A 23,093-nucleotide genomic window follows, 5' to 3' on the forward strand; every position below is an offset into this window, starting at 1 on the left:
ATTGTATGCTATCTTTGTAGCTTTCATTTGGAGGTGTCACACCATTAACACTGATAATTTTTTCAAGATAACTTACATGGCCGGTCAAACTCCAAGGGAGTAGGAAAATAAAATACTATCATGTGCTCCAAGAATAATAATAAATATTTTCTAAAGAGCACTGATGACTACTCAAATATTATCTCCAGAGACGGTTGTAAGATCTTAAGAGGAGCACTAAGAAACAGTAGTATGCCCAGAGGAATGTGACCTAGACAGGAAAAATATGTATATCAGTTGTATGATTAATTTAATTAAGGTTTTGCCAAAAATGAAAATGCATAGTTATGATTCCCAAATACATGACATTATGTGGAATAAAATATTCAAGTAAGCCAAAAGAGAGGTATGGGCTCTATGTCATCCAGAAAGTACATGTCTCATCTGATAATATTAAATTTATAATACTCTTTTGAACTCTGTTATATCAAGAAAAATAGTTTTGTAGACTGAATTCATATAACTGACTGCCAGTTTGGAAGACATGCAAATTATCTTAGAAATAATTTCCCCTTTTGTTTGATCTCCCTTCTCCGGACCTTCTCCATCGCCATTTGTTCAAATTTTTATTTTGCTTTGTTTTACTTTGCTATTCATTTTAATATGTTTGAGACTTATGGTTATGTTGAGTAATTTTAAATCACATCAGCCTTTCAAATCATGCGTAAGTAACTCCTAAAATGATTACAAAAACTGAAAACCTAAGATAAGTGTAAAAGAGGAAAAAAATATCATTTGTACAGTAGTTCAAAATTGTTGAGAAATATTGTGCCAACAACTGTGTGCTAAATATTTTATTTTCACTTTTCAGTGAAATCAGGGTTTGAACATATTACACATGAAATAGTCAAAGATTAATAAAGAATAACAACAAATGCTGGACAATGTGTGTGCTATAAGAAAACCAACAAAGGCTTACCTGTCACTTTATGAAGTAAACACTGAACTGAGGGGAAGAAGGGAACAAAGTGAAATTGAGAATACATTTCAGAGCAGACGGTTACTTTCTGGTCCTCTAAATTTGGTAAAAACAGGGACAAAGGCAAAAGTTGAGAGAGTAAAAGTAGTCTGATGCCAATTAACTAATGGCTGTCAAGCATCTAGAGGAAATCCAAGCTATCCAAAAATGAAGCAAGGGACTGTGTACAAGGCATTGGGACTATGACTTGTATTTATGAAAAAAATGAGGTAATACTGATTTTCTAAAATGTATCACGTATTGGACTGCTACTAAGTTTAATATTCCTTACTTTTGGAAAAAGAAAATGACAAGATCAAAGTGGCAAGGAATTGTTCATGAATCACTTCAGTTTGGAAAATCATTTATTCTACCAGTAAAAGACAATTATGTGGGTTTTTTTATAATTTATGTATAATATTCTAAATGGCAGGACAGGAAATTAATGGGCACACCTTTTACAGACTGAAGAAAAATATAAGCATGTTGTAGGATAAAGTTGATAATGTTGATGGCTGTAACATAAAGAATCAAACAGTTCAGTTCAGATGAAGTTGATTTTTTTTTCTCCTTCACATCTGTGGTCTTCTCAATCCTTCTCTAGTTTTCCATATTTTTAAAACTGGCAGACCTCTTTACTTATATTTACCCATCAGATTACTGGTATTGAAAAGTGAAGAACATTTAGAGCCATTCTGAGAACATAAAGGAAAGGTGATAATAATGAATAGACCTCCACTCTCTGGTGTCTATAATAAATCCCAAAGGCAAGAATTTATAGAAAATAAGAAGTAATGTGTCATAAGGAGACATCTACCCTCTTGATTAGGGAATGTCTCTTACTATTCTGTTGTTGAAAGCAATGCATAATGTTTTAATAAGTTCATTCATCTTTCATTTTCTGAGGCTATTTTTCTTGCTCTGGGTAGCATGAGTTAATATTTAACAAAACACCTGCCTTGCTCTTCCAAATTTAGTGGACAGACAGTAGGGAATGACAGAATTGGATGTGGGATATGCTGAGGCAGGACGAAGTGTAACTAAAACACAGTCTATGAAGTCACTTCTTTTTTACTATTATTCCTGTTTTCAAAGTGCTTTGATATAATTTGCAATCACTACCACCTTTTTTTTTTTCAAATTTACTAAAAAGATGCATGAATTCATGATGTATGAAAGATTGTTTTGCCAATGAATGGAGAAAACATTGCCTTGGTTTCCTCTGATTCTCTGTCCAAATATCTACTGTCTGCCTATTGATAAAATATTGATATTGAGAAGCAGGTTCAATACCTGTGTTACAATATATCTGTCTCAAAACAACATTTACAGTTTTCATTTATGTTTTAGAAAAATAACAACCTTACCTATTACATATTCAAAGCATACAACATAAGGTAAGCCATATTAATGTAAAAAGAGCAAGTTAAGTTTTATTCTGAAATAACACATTACAAAATTGTAACATGCCATCTATAAGACAGGTTTTGGGGAATTTTACCAGAAATTGAAATAAATATAATTGCCACATGTAATATCTACCTTTATTTTGAAGATCACGTGAATAACATAATTTTACAATAGAAAAAGATCTTTTAAATCACCCAATTCACTACCATCCCTATTATGTTTATTAAACAAACAAGCAAACAAAAAACTATGGTTGATTTTAGGTAATTTACCTAGGAAGCCCAGGTCTTATTTTGCTATTGGCATTTTTATTACTGACTATTGATAAGCTATTCTGACTCATGTGGACACATACTACAAAGGAAGAGTGAAGCAGGTTGAAAATACAGAAATACATTAATCAAGAAAATATAATTATAATGATGATTGATACTTAGGAGATATTTGTTCTTGAAGAATGGTCTGAAGACCTCTAGAGCCGTTTCAGCAAAAAGAAGGATGATGTATTGGCAACCTAAAAACACTTTTCTTTTTAGGCCAATCACTTTGAATTGGGAACAACCATTACTTCTTTTGAAAGATAATCTTCAACTGTGGTCCACAACAACTGTCCAATGACATGATAGTATGCTGCCAATTTTTTATTAATGTGTAAAATAAGCCTTTCCTCCTATGAAGTAAGCATAATGTTATGGAAAATTTCATCAGATTTAAAGTCAAACCAAAGAATGAGTGTGTATTTCTTGAAACACAAAGATGCTTTGCCTTGCTTGAATACAGGAGAATAAGGTCGAGGCATTAGGCAGCTTTAAACAAGTCGTGACAACATGCTTAAGATCCACCAAGTGAATAGTGCAATTGTTAGAGCTCCTATGCCAAGTATGGTGAGACATTATATTGTTGTAGTGGTGATATTATCATAATCTTACATTGTTTGTCCAATAGTGTTTGGGGTATTTTTAATACCTTCATGAGAGCTACTGATTTTTTTCAATATTGTACTATAGACAATCAGCTGGGAATTACTGTCTTATAATACCTCTAATTGGAAGTAAATCCTATGATCCATATGCATACAAAGTCACAATTATTTTCCACTGGCATTTTACACATTTTTGACTGACAGACGAGCAAGGCAGTTGTGTTTTCTGGTGAATAATGTGACTGGTGCACTGACGGGAACATAGTAGGCAGTGAGATTTCTGAGATTATCTTTTGTCTGCCTTTTGTTCATTGTATTTTATTGGCTAATCTATGCAAGAAGATTGAAAACATCAGTATAATGTTCCATAATATTAAAGTCTATTCTCCAGCTTTGCATTATTATTGGCTTAAGATACAATGAGAAATTGTTTGGGATCTTGTGTGAATATTCCTTCAATTTAGAAGAAATTATTAAGAAATTATTTATCTTTCCTTTATGTGGTGGGAGACGCAAAGGTGTTAAGAAGACTGAAAGACCCTATCAAGAAAAGAGCAAAGCCACAAAGCACTGCTTTGTTGCATAAAAACAAGATTTTATTAGTTCAGTTGGAAAAATGTGAATTAGGATAAAATATCTTGTGGCCCAGAGGATGTTAATAAAAGTAAGTTAGATAAATAATAGTCAGTGATGAAACTTATGACTCATATAATCATCACATATAATAACTATCACACTTTCTGTCATTTGCTTTTTGAAATGTCCTCATTTTTTTTTTGTTTATCCCAAATTTGTTTCATATTAGTTATTGTAAAGAAAATTATTAACTTAAATTTTGTCTATTAGGGCTGGGAAATAGGATGAATTGCTGAAAGATGAGTAACATTTATAATTTATTAAAAAAAGAGGAAAAATGATTGCAAGTGAGAACATTAGTAAAAATTAGGTGTGTTAAATAAATTATAAATTTATCAAAGTATCCCAAACAGTGTCCTCAAAGTAAATTAAACTAGACTTATTTATTTAAAGCGTTTACAAAAATGTTTATGTCTGAGTAAATTGTTTAAAAAGCTATTTTTCTTGGGTTACCGTATTTTCATAATTAGGATAGAGAAATTAGAAAAATTTAAATAATAACTACATTTTAGATCACTTTAACAGATTTTGTGCTAAACTGTATGATAAATAAGGTCGAAAATTTTCAAAGGAAGTCTATGCTGTGTATGTACAGGCATGAAATCAACAGTTTTGACCAAACTGTATACACCTCCTTAATAATGATTCTATACTTCACCACACTTGACACAATATTGGACTCAGATCACCTTTTTTTTTGACAGATATTAATTCAACCCTCGCTAAAATTCAATTATAAGGTTTGAGCAAAAATCTCGTTACTCTGCTGTGCCTCAGATTGCATCTACATACCACCGTCATGAACAGAAGAATAGTGACAAAGTTCACTGATTCATTTGGCTTCAGCCAGGTAAGATTTGAGATCAAGTGATCCTTTAGAAGGACCATGTGGTTAGTGTGGGGGAGTGTTCCAGTTTCTTCTTTAGAATCTGCTGTATATCGTTCCGTTAAGAAGTTTGACTTGTTGCAGTGTACTAGTGTGCATGGCTATATATGACCTTAAAATATGGGGCAAAGAAGAGCTCATTCCAGGCTAAATAAAATTTTAATGGCTGTTCCCTCGATTACTTGAATTGCCACATACCTAAATTTACTTAATAGTAGTAAATCTAGGTTTAGAAGATTATACTCTATTTGATATCTAGTCCATCGCATTATCCAGTATAATGTGTCTAAATATGGTAGCCTAAAAGGAATTCATACCTTGGGAGTTAGAGAGAAAACACTTTTGTAAAAACCCAAGATCATTAGCTTTGTGTATTAATTATATATCTAATATTGTATCCCCATAAAAGGCCTTAATTTGAACATTTAATTATCTATTTATATGTTTTACAGTATCTGAAAGTTCAAACTCTTCTTCTAAAGAACAAAAACACCTTACATGACTACAAACAAAATCTAATATAAGAAACTTTTGCATTGCATCTGTTTCTATGTAAACTTTGAAGTGTTTTACTACAATCTTATACATATTAAAAGTATGAGATCAGAGAAAAGAGTCATTTGAAAATCATTTTTTCTAACCACATCTGATCAGATTTTCCTAGGCTGATGTGAAATATCATAAAGAATCATGTTCACTTGAATCAGTCATGTTGTATTATGTTATTGTCTTCTAATCCAAAATAAATGAATACAATGAAATTGAGCATGACACAAGGGAAGAGAGTAGCCAGAAAATTTAGAAACATTGCAGTAAGAAACAGTGAGACAATAGAATTATAGTCCACTGGGTAAAATGCCTATCTGGTTATGTTTAAGAAAACTTTACTTTCATCAAACTGTGAGGAAGAATAAAAATATAACACTAAAAGAAAGTGCCAAGAGTCAGAACTGTAATTCTGTCTAGATATGAATATCAAGTCAAAAACCATTCACTGATCATCTACTGACTACTGTGTGTCAGTCATCATGGACTTTATTCATTAAACCTTGAACTAGAATCCTTACTTATTTGTACTACAGTTATTTTTTTTAAATAACACAACAAATAAATAATCAGGAGAAACCTTCTCTGGGTATAAAGACAGACAAATTAAAACCTAAAAACAAGAGGCCCCACAGGCACCAAAAACTCTAGGCAAGAATATAGAATTTATTATTTTCAGAATATATTATTTTCAGTGATTTTTCATAAGATTTGTATGAACAGTTTTGATGAGCAGTGAATATACATCTATATGCATTAATGTCAACATTATATATTATGTGCATGAAATAAGTTTGTCATTGTTAGTTGAGGCAACAAAAAAGAATACCATGAAAGATCACTGTTTGCAGTTCTATCAAATAAGTGAATCACTTCTCTAATAGCCAACACTTCATTTTGTGAATTTTCATGACCATTAATACATTTCAGTTAATTTCACTCTTCTAAATATTTTTGAAATGCATAGTGGAGGGGAGAACTTTCAAAGGGTTTAGATAGATCAACCTCTTCGCATGGCCAGGTAATATGTGGAGTTTGATTTCTTTTGTAACTTGTATTTTTAAATTTTGTGAGTACATAGTACTCATATAGTATATATTTATGGGGCACATGAAATGTTTTAATACAGACATGCAATGTGTAATAATCTCAACATAGAAAATCCTTGAGTATCCATCCCCTCAAGGATTTATATTTAGTGTTATCAACAATCCAATTATACTCTTTTAGTTATTTTCAACGTACAACTATTATTGAAAATAGAAACCTTCTTGTGTTATCAAATGTTAGGTGTTATTCCTTCATTCTAACTATTTTTGGTACCCATTAATAATCCCCACCTCCTCCAAACCCCTCTACTATACTTCTCAGCCTCTGGTAACCGTTCTTCTACTCTCTATCTGCATGTATTCAGTTGTTTTTATTTTTACATCCCACAAATAAGTGAGAATATGTGATGTTTATCTTTTTGTGCTTGGCTTATTTCACTTAACATAATGATCTCTAGTTCCATTCTTGTTATTGCAAATAACTGAATATCATTTATTTATGGTTAAATAGTACTCCATTGTGTATAAGTGCCATATTTTATTTATCCATTAATCTGTTGATGGTCACTTAGGTTGCTTCAAACCTTGACTATTGTGAACAGTGCTGCAACAAACATGGGAGTGTAGACATCTCTTCAACATACTGATTTCCTTTCTTTTAGGTATATAGCCAGCAGTGGATTTGCTGGATCATATAGTAGTATTATTTTTAGTTTTTTGAGGAACCTTCAAATTGTTCCCCATAGCAGTTACACTAATTTACATTTCCACCAACAGTGTACAAGTGTTCCCTTTTTTCCACATCTTCACCAGCATTTACTGTTATCTGTCTTTGGATAGAAGCCATTTTGATTGGGGTGAGAAAACATCTTGTAGTATTAATTTGCATATCTCTGGTGATCAGTGCTATTGAGCACCTTTTCATATGCCTGTTTGGCATTCGTATGTCTTCTCTTCTGAAATATCTGTTCATATATTTGCCCGTTTTTATATTGGATTATCAGATTTTTTCCTAGCTTCTTACATATTCTGATTATTAATCTCTTGTCAGATGGATACTTTGCAAATATTTTCTCCTGTTCTGTAGGTTGCCTCTTGACTTTGTTGATTGTATTCTTTGTTATGCAGAAACTTTTAAACTTGATGTGATTCTTTTTGTCCATTTTGGCTTTGGTTGCCTGTGCTTCTGGGGTATTGCTCAAAAATTTTTACCCAGACCTATGTCCTGGAGATTTTCCCCAGTATTTTCGGGTAGTAGTTTCATAGTTTCAGGTCCTATATTTGTCTTTAATCTATTTTGATTTGATTTTTGTATATGGGGAGAGATAAGGGTGCAATGTCATTCTTCTGCATATGGATATACCACTGTAAGCACACGAATTCATTTATGGGTTCTCTATTCTCTTCCATTAGTCTATGTGTCCGTTTTAATGCCAGTACCATCCTGTTTCAGTTAGTATAGCTCTGTAGTATAACTTGAAGTCAGGTAACGTGATTCCTCCAGTTTTATTATTTTTGCTTAGGATGGATTTGACTATTCTGCATCTTTTGTGGCCCCATATAAATTTTAGGATAGTTTTATTTTCTATATCTGTGAATAATGTCATTGGTATTTTGATAAGGATTGTTTTGAATCTGTGAATTACTTTGGGTAGTATGAACATTTTAACGATGTTTATTTTTTCCAATCCATGAACATGGAATATGTTTCTAATTTTTGGTGTCCTCTTCACTTTCTCTCATCAGTGTTTCATTGTTTTCATTATAGAAATTTTTCAATTCCTTAGTTAATTAAGTTCATTCCTAGTTACTTAATTTTATGTGTGGTTATTGTTAATGAGATTAGTTCTTGATTTCTGTTTCAGATTGTTCACTGTTGGCATACCAATGGTACTGATTTTTGTAACAAAACTTATAATTAGATAACGAAATATAAATGTGGTGATAATTCATGATTTTTATAAATCATCAGCCCTAGATATTCGTTTGTGTCACACCATATATTTTAGTAAAATCAAAGATAAGTAACAAATATAGTACTTCAGCACTTGCAAAATGCACTTTAACATTTTTATCTGAAACTTCACATCACATATTTATAAACTGTTTTAAGTTTTCATTTATTTTTTCCTGGTGAAAAAAATAGGTTGAAAAAATTGGAACTGTTAATAATAGAGCTTCCTTGACCAATGTTTTGCAAACTGCAAGTGGAAGTACATTCGTGAGTTTTGCAATAAATTAAATGGGCTGCAACCAGCAACCTAAAAAACTAAAATGAAATAGAATAAAACTGTCATAAAGCATTTCACACAATCAAAGGTATTTTTTTCTTTTTAATTTATCTTTTATTTTAAGTTTAGGGGTATATAGTGCTGGTCTGTTATATAGCTAAACTTGTTCATGGGGTTTGTTGTACAGATTATTTTGTCACCCAGGTATTAAGCCTAATATCCATTAGTTATTTTTCCTGATCCTCTCTCTCCTCCCATCCTCCATACTCTGAAAGGCACCAGCATGTGCTGTTCCCCTCTATGTGTTCACATGATCTCATCATTTAATGCCAACTTATAAGTGAGAACATGCAGTATTTGTTTTTCTGTTTGTGTGTTAGTTTGCTCCATCTATCTTCCTGCAAAGGACATGATCTCATTCTTTCTTATGGCTTCATAGCATTCCATGGTGTATATGTACCACATTTCCATATTCAGTCTACTGTTGATGGGCATTTAGGTTGATTACGTGCCTTTGCTATTGTGAGTAGTGCTTCAATGAACATATGCATGCATGTGTCTTTGTGGTTGAATAATTTATACTCTTTTGGGAATATACCCAGATATGGGATTCCTGGGTTGAATGCTTGGTCTGTTTTCAGTTCTGTGAGGAATCGCCATACTGCTTTCCACAATGGCTGAATTAATTTACACTCCCACCAACAGCATATAAGAATTCCTTTTTCTCTACAACCTCCACAACATCTGTTATTTTTGGAGTTTTTTATAATAGCGATTCTGACTGGTAGAGATGGTATCTCATTGTGGTTTTGATTTATATTTCTTTAATAATCAGTGACATTGAGCTTTTTTGTATATGATTGTTGGCTCACTGTATGTCTTCTTTTGAAAAGTATCTGTTCAGGTACTTTTCCCACGTTTTAATTAAGTTGATTATTTTTTGCTTATTGAATTGTTTCTTATAGATTACGTATATTAGACCTTTGCTCGATGCACAGATTGCAAATATTTTCTCCCATCCTGTAGAGTGTCTGCTTACCCTGTTGATAGTTTCATTTCCTGTGCAGAAGCTCTGTCATTTAATTATATCCAATTTGTCAATTTTTGCTTTTGTTGCAATTGCTTTAGATGTCTTTGTCATGAAATCTTTGACCATTCTTATGCCTCAATTGGTATTGCTTAGGTTGTCTTCCAGGGTTTTTATAGTATGGGGCTTTACATTTAAGTCTTTAATCCATCTTGAGTTAATTTTTGTATACAGTGTAAGAAAGGGCTCCAGTTTCAATCTTCTGCATATGGCTAGCCAGTTTTCTCAGTACCACTTATTCAATAGGGAGTCTTTTCCTATTGCTTGTTTTCATAAGCTTTCTTCAAGACAAGATAGTTGTAGGTGTGCAGTCTTAGTCTTATATCTGGGTTGTCTAGTGTGTTCCACTGGTCTATGTGTCTGGTTTTGGACTTTTATACCACTGTTTTAGTTACTGTAGACCTGTAGTATGGTTTGAAGTTGAATAGCGTGATCCTTTCAGCTTTGTTCTTTTTGCTTAGAATTGCTTTGGATATTCAGGTTCTTTTTGGTTCCATACATTCAAAAGATCAATGAAGTCAGGAACTGCATTTTTTTGAAAAAATTGATATAATAGATAAAACATTAGCTAGAATAATAAAAATAGAAGAGAGAAGATCCAAATAAACACAATTAGAAACAAGAAGGATACTACCACTGACCCCACAGAAACACATACAACCACCAGAGAATATGAATTCCTCTATGCACATGAACTAGAAAATGAAGAAAAAATTCACAAATTTCTAGGCACATACACCCTCCTAAGACTGAACTTGAAAGAAATCAAATCCCTGAGTTGACCAATAATGAGCTCAGAAATTGAGGCAGTGATAAATAGCTTACCAACCAAAAAACAATACCAGAACTAGAGGGATTCACAGTCGAATTCTACCAGATGTTCAAACAAGAGCTGGTACTATTCTCGCTGAAACTATTCAAAAAAACTGACGAGGAGGGACTCCTCCCTAACTCATTGAGGTCAGCATCATCCTCATACCAAAACCTGGCAGAGACAAAAAACAAAACAAAAACAAGCAAACAAAAAGCCTTCAGGCCAATATCCTTGTTGAGTATCAGTGCAAAAATCCTTAACAAAATACTGGCAAATCTAATCCAGCAGCAGATCAAAAAGCCACATCTTCATGTTAAAAACTGTTAGTAATCTAGGTATTTAAGGAACATACCTCAAAATAATATGAGCTGCCTAACATCGTACTGAGTAGCCAAAAGCTGGAAGCAGTCCCCTTGAAAACCAGCAGAAGAGAAGAGTGCTTTGTCTCACCACTCCTATTGAACATAATATTGGAAGCCCTATCGCTTCTCGGCCTTTTGGCTAAGATCAAGTGTAATACTGGAAGTCCTGGCCAGAACAATCAGGCAAGAGAAAAGAATAAAGAGCTCCCAAATAAGAAGCTAAACTATCCCTGTTTGCACATGACATGATCCTGTATTTAGAAAATCACATAGTTTCAGCCTAACAGTTCCTTAAACTGATAAACAACTTCAGGAAAATCTCAGGATAAAGAATTAATGTATAAAAAAATCACTAGCATTCCTATACACCAACAACAGTCAAGCCAAGAGCCAAATCAAGAACACAATCCCATTCACAATTGTCACAAAAAGATAAAATGCCTAGGAATATAGCTAGGCAGGGAGGTGAAAGATCTCTACAAGGAGGACTACAAAACACTGCTCAAGTAAATCAGAGATGATACAAACTAATGGAAAAACAGTCTATGCTCATGGATAGGAAGAATCAATGTTGTTAAAATGTCCATACTGCCCAAAGCAATTTACAGATTCAATGTTATTATCATTAAACTATCATTGACATTCTTCACAGAACTAAAAAAAAAAAAAAAAAAAAATTAAATTCATATAGAAGGGTATTTTCAGTAAAATATGTTTTTCTTGTTATGTGTGTGTATATAGATTTTTTATGTAAAATATATTTATTATTGTTTTTTTATCATGGGCCAAAGTTAAAAAAGAAAAATGTTAAAGCTACTGTCCCAGGCTATGTAAAGCATGTTCCATTATCCATAGACCCATGGTCATTGGAATGTGACCTCAGCCTGGGGCGAAGGTGTTTTATAATAAAGATCTTTCATGCTTGATCTTGCCTCTTTTGAGAACAGTGACAGACAATGAGAGTGAATCCAAGGTGGATGTGCCCCAGGGGTGTTAAGTCATTTTTAAATAGTCAACAGATAAACGTCACATTTTACATGTTCTTTCAGAGCTGCTTTCACTCACTGCAACCACTCATTCCCATGGGAGCAGCTGGGTGGCAGTGGTGGCAACTCTGCCATTTACAATAGAAATACAACTGGGATTACTTGATGCTAAGAAGGTGCCCTGAGTCACCTTAACTTATATCTCTGCTAATTTTAAAAGCCTGTGTTGTCTGAAAATCTGGCAGATTTTGGGATCTCACTGCTTCTTGTGGATTGAACCAATTAGCAGGAGTGTTACTATGAGCATGTTACCTATTTAAACTGAAATAACCCCCCCAACACACACTGGTGCCTTAATAAGCTATTTCATTTTTATTGAGGAGCCGAAGCTATTTTGTATTTACTGTCAAATAAAAAGTTCCCATAGATTTTTAATGTAATATTATCAATGAGATCATTGTCTTCTTCTCCTAGTCTAGAAAAAGTGTCTTGAGACAGCATCATGCATTTCTTTGGAGAGATCAAGATAATTCAAATATTCTAAATAAACCAGATGAGCTGATTTTCCTTTAAGCATAGCTATTTTCTAATTGTGACTTGCTGTCATGAACACAACACTTTCTTGCTGCTTTACCAAGGCATATGACCATTTTTGGTTTCCATGTGCAGCAAGTCAGTTGTGTTTGCTCTAAAACTTCTTATCTGTATTTAAAGTATCTGTGAATTAAACAACTACCTTTTCACAGCATGATTTTTTTTTAGTATAGGGTTCAACTAATACTATATTTTGATTTAGTAGCACATGATTAATTGTTCTCTAGTTATTTCATGTATGTTTACCTTATAGCTCCATTATTCTTTCTTCACATGTAACCTGCTCAAAAGAACCTCACACAATTTTTGATCTACAGTTGATATTTTTGTTGCTTGCTGCATATACTCAGATAGTTATAGGATACATGACAGATTATAACTTTTTCTGCATAGGGAAGTATAGCAGCAAAAACTATGTGAGTTAACTCATTAGTATAGTAACAGTTACGGAAATATTAGCATTTGTAAACTATGTTACAATATGTTTAATTTTTTTTCTCAATGTCCTTGGATTCCATACTGCTTACTTTGAAAAATCATTCCTTAATTGCCAAAATGAAATAAGGACTTGATTCTTACAGCTTCATTTAATTCACTTAGTTCCTTCCATTTTATAAAAATTAAAAGTCAAAGAATTATTGTGCTGATGGAATTTAACAAAAATATATGTTTCAACGTAAAACTCAAATATTGCCTTCTTAATGAAGGCGACTTAAAAATAGAATGGGAAAAAGACCTGTGAGATGCCTGGATTCTCTGCAAAAAAGGAATAAAATGATTTAGGAGAAACCAAGATGTGTGTAGGGATATGAACTTTTCTTATTATTTCCTTGGTACCCAGAGTCAAGAAATTGCAAGTTTTACAAGTGGAACCTTATTTCATAATCAAAAGCAACACTATAAATTGTGAGGCAACGTCAGTTGAGGCATGAATAGTGTTGTCCAACAGATGTAATTTTGCCAAACAGGAAGAACATTGTCCAGAAAATCTCCCAAACTAACTAACATACTACAAAGGAGAATAATCAAACAAAATAAAAGTGAATCCATTACCTTTCCTTCCTGCACAAGGAAGATTAAAATACCCAGACATATTTCATCTTTGAAATATTTCTAAATCAAGTCATCAGACCTAATACGAGATGCAACCATAATAGTTTTGATGAAATTCAGAGGAAATATAAAATATTCATTAGTTTGTGAAACATATCAACAAATACAGCTTAAAAATTACCCACTAATAACATAAATGCATACGGCCTATGCCAAGTATTATCACTTTAAAAAATATGAAATATTCACTTTATTTGTAGAATAAACAAACACAAAGAAAATTCATTCTGAATGTCCCTGTGACTATTCAGTGACATCGTTTTAATATTGGCCAAAAAAGTAGAGCGAAGAACCAAAGAACTCAAAACAAGAATGCTGTTTTTAATGATGTTTCTAAATACAGTCAACTGAAAAAAAAAAAAAAAAAAAAAACCAACTAGATTTTGGTTTAGTTATGTAAGCATGTTCTGATCTCAGGTACAGTCAGTCGTGCATCTCAGCATATCTGGCTTAAATAAAAGAGTAAATACAAGTCATTTGTCCTCTTATCATAGAATACTAAAGATGAAAGAAATAAGAAAGATCCATATATTCCAAATCCCTCACCATATAGAGGTGAAAATTAAAAGTTCAGGGAGGAAAAGTGACCTCTCCAAGACTGCCCAGCTAGTTACTTGACATAGCCAAGACTAGAGAATCCAGGTATCCTAATATTTAATCCATGCTTTTTTTCTCTAATATCATAACATTATCTCTTTACCAGTGTTCACCAGTATCAACTGGAAAAATGGCATTGCACTAAATGCTGTGGTAATAACTTCTCTGGCTTCTTTTCCTACTTCTCAAAGATGGAGTACTAGAACTCTGATTTGTAGCTTAGCTCTGAGTTAGATTCTAGAAGCAAGTATGGAGATCATTGATTGCATAGCTTGATGACCAAACAACCAGACCTGCCACTCCAAACTTTTACCTTAGTTCTATTGCTCACATTCTCCTCCTTTCCTTTCCCCTAACACTCTGCTTTCCAGGAACCGGGTCTTTGTCATATTTTCTATGCATGAGTTACAAACTTGTAGTCTAGACCAGGATGTGCCTTACTCTACTCTACTATCCTAAAGAATGGAATCCTACTTCAAGCTCCAAGCTAAATCTCAACTAATCTAAGTCCCTTCTGAGTTCCATGACTGGGCTGCCTGGACACTTGCTTATTTATTAAATTATACTTAAATAAAGATGTTATTTCATCAGATATTATGCACATACTTTGAGGTCTCCTATTGGTCCTCATTAATGGCAATTGTCCATTATTCTAAGATTCCTTGCATTCACTGCTGATAGATCTGTTTTGACCTGTAGTCTAAATTCCAGTTAATTTGTCAACATTTTGATATTCTGTCAAGTCCTGCCACGGGCCATGCATAAACTCTGTAATATTTGAAGAAACATTTTCTTGGAGCTACTATTTTTCTTGAGCCATAAGAAACTGTAAACAAGAAGAGGAGTGTTGGTATTCAGACCAGAGGTATTTGAGAGCTATTTGAAGTTAAAATTGTGTATATTTCTTAATGATAGACTAATAACATGTCATATTCATTTGTATTTTTTAATTGCCGTTCACAGTAGATATAATCAGGAAAATGAGTCATTGAATTCCTGTCAGTGTCAGTGTTTTAGTGGGCCCAATAAAAGCATCTCATTTTCCGTCTGCACTTGGAATCAATTGAGAGATACAGTCAGGGGTGAGAAATTCCAAGATAAAAATATTAGTATTTTTGCAATTAAATGTTAAGTTGGAGGATGCAGCTTACACCTATCACTGCTTGCTACATTCCCTAAAATTGTTTGGACTTGTCTAGTCACAGACAACACTATAAAATTGCTATTCATACCTTTTTTTTTTTGAAAAGGTTTTTTTTTTTTTTTTAATTATACTTTAAGTTCTAGGGTACATGTGCACAACATGCAGGTTTGTTACATATGTATACATGTGCCATGTTGGTGTGCTGCACCCATTAACTCGTCATTTACATTAGGTATATCTCCTAATGCTATCTCTAGAGACAGTCATTTTTTGTCTAGGTTTATTATGCAACCTAGAGAGCACAACTATGTGCACCTTTCTGAGGGCAAGTCAAACCACAGAAAAGATACAATTATATCTCAATAGAACTTAACAAAGAAAAGAAAAGGTTGAAGAAGGAGCTGGCTTAAAGACCCACTCTTCCTTCCAAAGGAGAAAGGAATTAGTGTCCCCTGATAAAAGCTAGATATTGCCTTAAGGGTAATATTTGTTAATGTAAGGCACTTTCATTGAAAGGGATTTTGGCATGATGGTCACATAGAAAGGAATGTATGATTGCGGAGACAGGTTAACCTAGGTTTTCACTGTGGTTCTGCCACTTCCCAGAGTACTTAATCTCTCCAAGTTTTTATTTCTACATCTGAAACATCTGCCTACTATATCTAGCAATTGTGTAAATGAAATTAATTAATTGGTTTGTTGACTCTTGTGGTAAGTACCCACATATGAAATGGGATTATTATTTCTACAAAAAATATGAAGGAAAAATTCCACAAAAGAATAAATCCCTAAGAAGAAAAGAGGGATATGATCACGTTTTCTAAATAACTGTCAAAACATTTGGATAACAAGATAATGTAGCCACATTGTGTTTGCATTAGGGCAGAAACACATTTTTAAGTGAAATGGCTGTGCCTCTTTCAGATGCCATTCTTAGACTTCTTTTTTATAAACTTTTTGTCTTATCCTTCCAAAAGTCATTAATCAAGCCATTGATTGATGCTTAAAGTAATGTCAGTGCTGCTGTTACATATTCAATATTAATAAAATTATGTATGCAACCTAGTAGATTCTACATACACAGTACAAATTTCCAACATTCCCTTATGCTATCCAAAATCTGAAATTTTCACGGAAGTATTCATCAAACATTTTTTTAGCATGATGGATTCCCTAAGGCATCCATTCTCTACTGTTTCTTCTTAAAGAACACTGGTTCTACTGCCTTATTTTTAGGTTATCCATAACACTTTTTAAATAAAATTTTATTTAGTTTTCAAAAATGGGATAAAATTTTAATAAGTGGAATCAGACTTTTAAAAAGTATTTTCCTGGAGTTGTTTAGGGACAAAATCTTTAGGACTATCTATTGTGATGTCCTCGGTTTCCAGAGAAGGAAACTAGAAATCCAGAGAGAAGTAACTTGCTCAACATTGTAGTATAAAGAAGAATCTCTTCTGAGGATGCCTGTGTTTTACTCACTGCATTCCAATGTTTTAAGCGCTATTGACTAAGTATGGTATTTGTGATGTAGAATTAGCAGGAATGCCAATATGCTGACCTTGCCAAAGCAAAGTATTTCAGATTTTATCAGGTCAAATTCTCACTTACGAGCTCAGTTTTGTAAGGTGCATATTCATAAACGCATGCTAAAGTGCCATCTAGGAAGTATTTAATAAAATTTTGGACATTTTTTATTCTCTTATGTTGTAGTTGAAATAGCTTTGTTTCCCTGGCACAGATGGGACTGTAAACTACCTAGGGATATTTTAAATTCATGTGCACGATCACTAAATTTTATCAGGCATAAACATAATATCACAGTGTCTCTTGGGAAACACGCTAATGTTAATATTTTTCCACAAGTAGATCAGTAGCACTGTCTTCAGTAATGGAAGATTGCATAATCTGAGCTAGTATATCATACTTGAAAATGAGAAAAAATTGAAATGAATTGACTTTTGAGATAGTAACTTTCTAAAAATAGCCACTAATTTGCTTGCATAGAGCTTAAAATATGTCATCTGACTCTCCTTTGTATTTAACTGATATCTATTAAGACCATTTTGATTTAGAGGCTGTTTCTGAGTGTCATGTGGAGATAAAAATAAATAAACACACCCTCTATGCTTACAAAGTGTGCACCTTTCTTGTAAACCTATACTGCATGTATGTGGGAGTAAAACTGCTCTGTAGAACTTGTGTGAGTTAAATCTGCTATTATATTCTATCATTTTCTTTGTATTCACTTCTATTCATTAATAGCATATTCTTAAAAAGTAGCACCAGGGACCTCCTAAGTACTCAGAACATTTGGTTTTGCTGTTATCACTGTTAAATACTTAACCATGTTAAAATTATGTAGTGTAATATAACAAATGTCCATGCATCCAGTACACAAAATTTTAAAATATCAACCTCGTAGTATTTCTATATTAAATAACTTAATACAGATAAAGTGTTTTTGAAAAGTGCTAAACACTAAATGCTGAAGAAACATTAATATGATGACATCATCTTCATTAACTGTATTTTCTTGTGATATTTTAAGGAGAAATAAAACATTCTTTTTTTTTTTTTTTTTTTTTTTTTTGAGACGGAGTCTCGATCTGTCTCCCAGGCTGGAGTGCAGTGGTCGGATCTCGGCTCACTGCAAGCTCCGCCTCCCGGGTTTACGCCATTCTCCTGCCTCAGACTCCGGAGTAGCTGGGACTACAGGCGCCCGCCACCTCGCCCGGCTAGTTTTTTTGTATTTTTTAGTAGAGACGGGGTTTCACCGTGTTAGCCAGGATGGTCTGGATCTCCTGACCTCGTGATCCGCCCGTCTCGGCCTCCCAAAGTGCTGGGATTACAGGCTTGAGCCACCGCGCCCGGCCAATAAAACATTCTTAACAAGTAAAGATCCCACTGTTAACATCCCAAATCCATGTTCTTATAAATTACCATGTATGTATATGTTTTCTATAAATAACAAAGTACTTTTGACATTTTAAACTTATATAAGTAATATAACAATGTAACATACTTCTGTGCTTTTAAAAATTGGCATCATGGTTTTGCTATCTATCCATATTCAAATGGATGGTAGATACATAATACAGAGAGAGAGATACGAAGATAAAGCTGATTTACTCTGTGAACCCTATGGTATTCCATATCCTATGCATCAAATTGCTATTGGTTAATACTAGTAGTACTTTCGTGGTGTATCTTTTATTATATTTGTCTGTCTTCATTACCTGTATCTAGACTGTATTTCTGCCTCTCTTTTAACAGATGCCAATAATTTTATTAGTTGTGATTACTACCTAATTAGATTCATTTCTACTAATTTTCTGTTTTTCTTTATCATTTTTATCTTTGTTCTTTTTTTACCTTTCTCGTCATGTATTGAATTGACCGAATTTTCATCATTTATCTCATACATATTTTTCCTTTTCTCTATTTGTCTGGAATTTATATTTTCTATTTCTTTTGTTGATTTTCTTTACATTTCAACAGGTGCACTTAAGCTGAAATTGTTATAATTAGCCAGTGTTTATATTTTCTTTTACCCAAAGACAAAGATCTTAGAATACTTTGACTCAAATGTGTCTCTTCTAATCTTTCATACTATTGTCTAGCTTTCTAGGTGCACATTGTTATTAAACTGCACAGTAATTATTATTATAATTGATTGGTACTTTTATTTACAGTTTGATTGGAACTTATGTGTAGAGTTAACCATTACTTATTCAAATTTACCAACTAGTTTTAACAATTTCTTTCTTCAGCATTGCTTTTGCCTCCAAGCCCTTCATTTCTTTTTTCAAACTTAAGTACATTTTATAGTAGTAAACCCACACATTTTGTAAGTCCCAATGTTTCTTTCAGTTTCATTCTTAAATGGCACTTTAAATTAATTTATAGTTTTAGATTAAGTTATATCAGCACATTGGCCAGGTGCGGTGGCTCACGTTAGTAATCTCAGCAATTTGGGAGGCTGAGGAGGGCGGATCACTTGAGTTCAGGAGTTCGAGACCAGCCTGGCTTCGAACATGGTGAAACCCCAACTCTACTAAAAATACAAAAATTATTCTGGCATGGTGGCACGTGCCTGTAATTCAAGCCACTCGGGAAGCTGACGCACCAGAATCGCTTGAACTTGGGAGGCAGGGGTTGCAGTGATCCGAGATTAAGCCACTGCACTTCAGCCTGGGTGGAGACTCTGGAAAAAAAAAAAAAAAAAGTTCTACCAGTACATTGAAGAAATTATTCCATTTAATTCTGACCTTTATTTTTGCTGAAAAGAAGCCTTATGTAAGTCTACAGTTCCATTGTGGATAATTAGTCTTTTCTTTCTGGTAAACAGTATGTTTTCTTTTCTTCTTTGTTATTTCCATGTTAGTGACTTGATTAGCCTAGATATAAGTTTGATGATATTTTTTTTCATCTTGTTTAGTACCTAGTGTATTCCTTAATGGTAAGCAGGTTTGTCTTTTCTCAATTCTGTAACGTTCTTAGTCACTTAATTTTAGAAAATTGTCTCTTTCTCATCTTCTTTAATCTGTCCTTCTGGAACTCCTACTAGATATTACTCTACTGGATCGTTTCCATATTTCTTGGATTTCTTTCTTAAATCTTTCTGATCTTTAATGCTCTATGCTGTAATTGGATCATTTTCTCAGATTTATATTCCATTCCATTAAGTATTTCTTCAACTATAGTCTACTTTTTTTCTTTTCCTCAAATTTCTTACAAAAAATAAGCTGTATTTTGATTTTAAGAATTTTTAGTTGATTTTTTTTATTTTTCTATGCTTTCTTGCTCTTACTTGTATTATGTATCTATGCTTCATTTGACTCTTAATTATTCTTTCAAACATACTGTAAATCTTTCACTTTGTTCTATTAAATATAGTTTACGTTGTACTAAATTGTATGTTTGTTTTATTTGCTTACTCTTTCTTAGTGGTTCCTTTCCATGCGTGATATATCATTTTAACTATAATCTCATCTTCAAAGTAATTATTTCTGTACAGGATTCTTCTGTCTACTGGATTGTGCAGATTTGCTTCAGCTTCGTATTTGTCTCTGTCAGCCTCTAAGGGTATCAGTGTTTCCAAGGCTACTTTTCTATTAATTTCTTTGTTTGCAATGTTTATCATTTTTGTATAGTATAAATTAGATATTTTTCTGCCTGTGGTGCTTCTTTGGGGTTCTGATTCCTCGCAGGTGATTATTTTTTACAATACTGTCAAGATGGTCAACATTCTTACTAAGTCTCTAGGCCAGTGAATAGAGATATTTTAATGCCTGTTTTATAGAAGTATGAATTCTACCATTTTGCAGAGAGCTCAGTTCCAGTTTTCAGCCATCCATGGATCCAAAGCCTTTCCACCTTTTTTATGTATTAAAATGCCAGTATCTACAGAATATTCCTTGATCTGTTATCCCATTAGTAATTTCAGTTCCACTCTTATGATCTATATCCCTACTATTATCAAATAATTCCTAAACTTTTATTTCCAGCTGGGGTTCTAGTGTTAATATTTTAACTATTTACAAGATATTTCCACATTCATGTTCACCATCACCTCAAACTACTTTTCTAAAAATTTTTTTTCACATGCCAAAAAACTGATTTACTCTTCTGAATTTCCGACAAGAAGTACTCTATTACAACGCATACTTGAGAAAACATGTACCAAGCCAAATATGTCACACACTAACAACAAAAATTTTGTACTATGTAAGAACTTATTTTCTTAAACAGAAAACATTAAACTCCTGATATACAACTCTTGTTTAGATACACACTTAATGGATATACTAGTGGCATGTTGTACTTTTTGAACAATGTTTTCCTTTCAGAATTTACTACACGTTTAAATCCAACAAGTCTAGAGAGAGATTTTTTTTTCTACTTGATATTTTATCTTCATCTTGCTTGAATTAATGTATTAGGTCTGTACTTCTTTAAGAAACATTACTTTTTAAGTTTCTTCTGTTATAAAATACAATTAAAATGAATTTGAATATGTAAACATTTGTACCAACAGGTATTGTTCTGCTGACATTGATGAATATGCCACCAAAACTGAATGACTGGCTGGCAGAGAGTACCAGCACACAGTAACTCATAGTTATAATTTGTCAGCTGATATACAAAAGTCTAAATTAAGTAAAAAACATACATTTTAGGGTGTATATTAAACCGTCTCAAATAACATTTTCTAATATCAATTAAGGGGAACAAATAAAGTCTAACCAGGCTTGAAGCACAGTATCAGCGGTCATTAAGCCAGCTTGCTCTTTGACCCACTTTTTTGTAGCTGGTAACTATTTGCTATAATGTAACTCTTTTTACAAAAGTTTTTAATCCCTTCCTGTTGTATGGATACAATTCAAGGCATTGTGAAGAAATAGGCTTTCTGTTTAAGCTTCTTCTTTAGGTTATGAATGCCAACAAAACTACCAACACCAGCTGGTCTGGAGGGCCTAGTAAGAACCGTCTCAAGGAGAAATTCAGTTACCATGTTACTATGATTTCATCCCCCTTATCCTGACCAATGAACAGCCCAAATTTTCTAGCCCTTCACCCTTCAGAATCTTCTCGTCCAAAACTCCTCAACAAAATAGATTTGAGGCTTGAGAATTCCTCCCAATTCCTAGTTTGGTGCCTTGTGATTATTAAACTCTTGGTTGCAAACCCCACTGTCAAAGTATGTGTCTGTTGCTATGCAGCACTTTAATTATATAGTGTATTTTATAAACTGAATTTTTAGGCTACTGAGGAGTAATAAATGTTATTCAAACAAGTGTTTTAGTTTTTGCTCTCCCAAAAATCTAACGATGGAGATGAATCCATATATTATGCCTTAAAAAATTATTGAATTTTGCTATCCATCTATAATCTCTAGCACTTTTAAATTCCTATGATTGTCTTGGTTTTCTAAATCAATACCGTTTGCTTTATAATCATGCCATTCTTTTCAAACATCTTCGTTTCCTGATCTTCCTTTCCCATACTATGTGTGGCTCTGCACAGTTAGCGTTCTGCACACATACAATTTACAGGAATGGCATATAAAGTCTGACGAGTGAGGGAAGTGTTGTTCTTGGTCCCTCCTAGCTGTTTTTAACTTGAAATTTTACTCAAAATATATTTGATGTTTTTGTTCCTTGCACATGGGTGGAGAGGAGGATTTTCTAAATAACTACATTTGATTACATGCATATAATTGTGTATTTTTAAATTAATACCTCTATTCTCAAAGAATTAGCTCTATGAGGGTAAAGAACATTGACTAATTTTGTTAATCGTCGTATCACCAGTAACTAGCACTGTATTTTGCGTGTAAATTTTGCTAAATAAGTATTTGCTGAATAAATAAATAATTAGCAAAAAAAAAAAAAAAATCAGTAAAATCACCGCAGTTAGGCAGCAATACTGAGAGCTAAAGGCTTAAGTGGAGGTTTATAAAGTTAGGTATGAAAGTTTAGAAACAGACGCAGGGGAAAAGTAATTATGAATTAAAGCATTGCTTACAAGCTTTGATCTCTGTGTTGAAAAGGTAGCAGTTTTCCACACTTTACCATTATTGCCTGAATTCAGATACAATGTTATGTTCTGTGTAAAATAAAAAGCAAAAACCAAACTGTGCCCCTGCCCCCGTGTGTGTGTGTGTGTGTGTGTGTGTGTGTGTGTGTGTATCACCAGTTGTACTCCTCTGGGAGA

Source organism: Chlorocebus sabaeus, chromosome X (genome assembly GCF_047675955.1).
Source record: "Chlorocebus sabaeus isolate Y175 chromosome X, mChlSab1.0.hap1, whole genome shotgun sequence".
Classification (NCBI taxonomy): domain Eukaryota; kingdom Metazoa; phylum Chordata; class Mammalia; order Primates; family Cercopithecidae; genus Chlorocebus; species Chlorocebus sabaeus.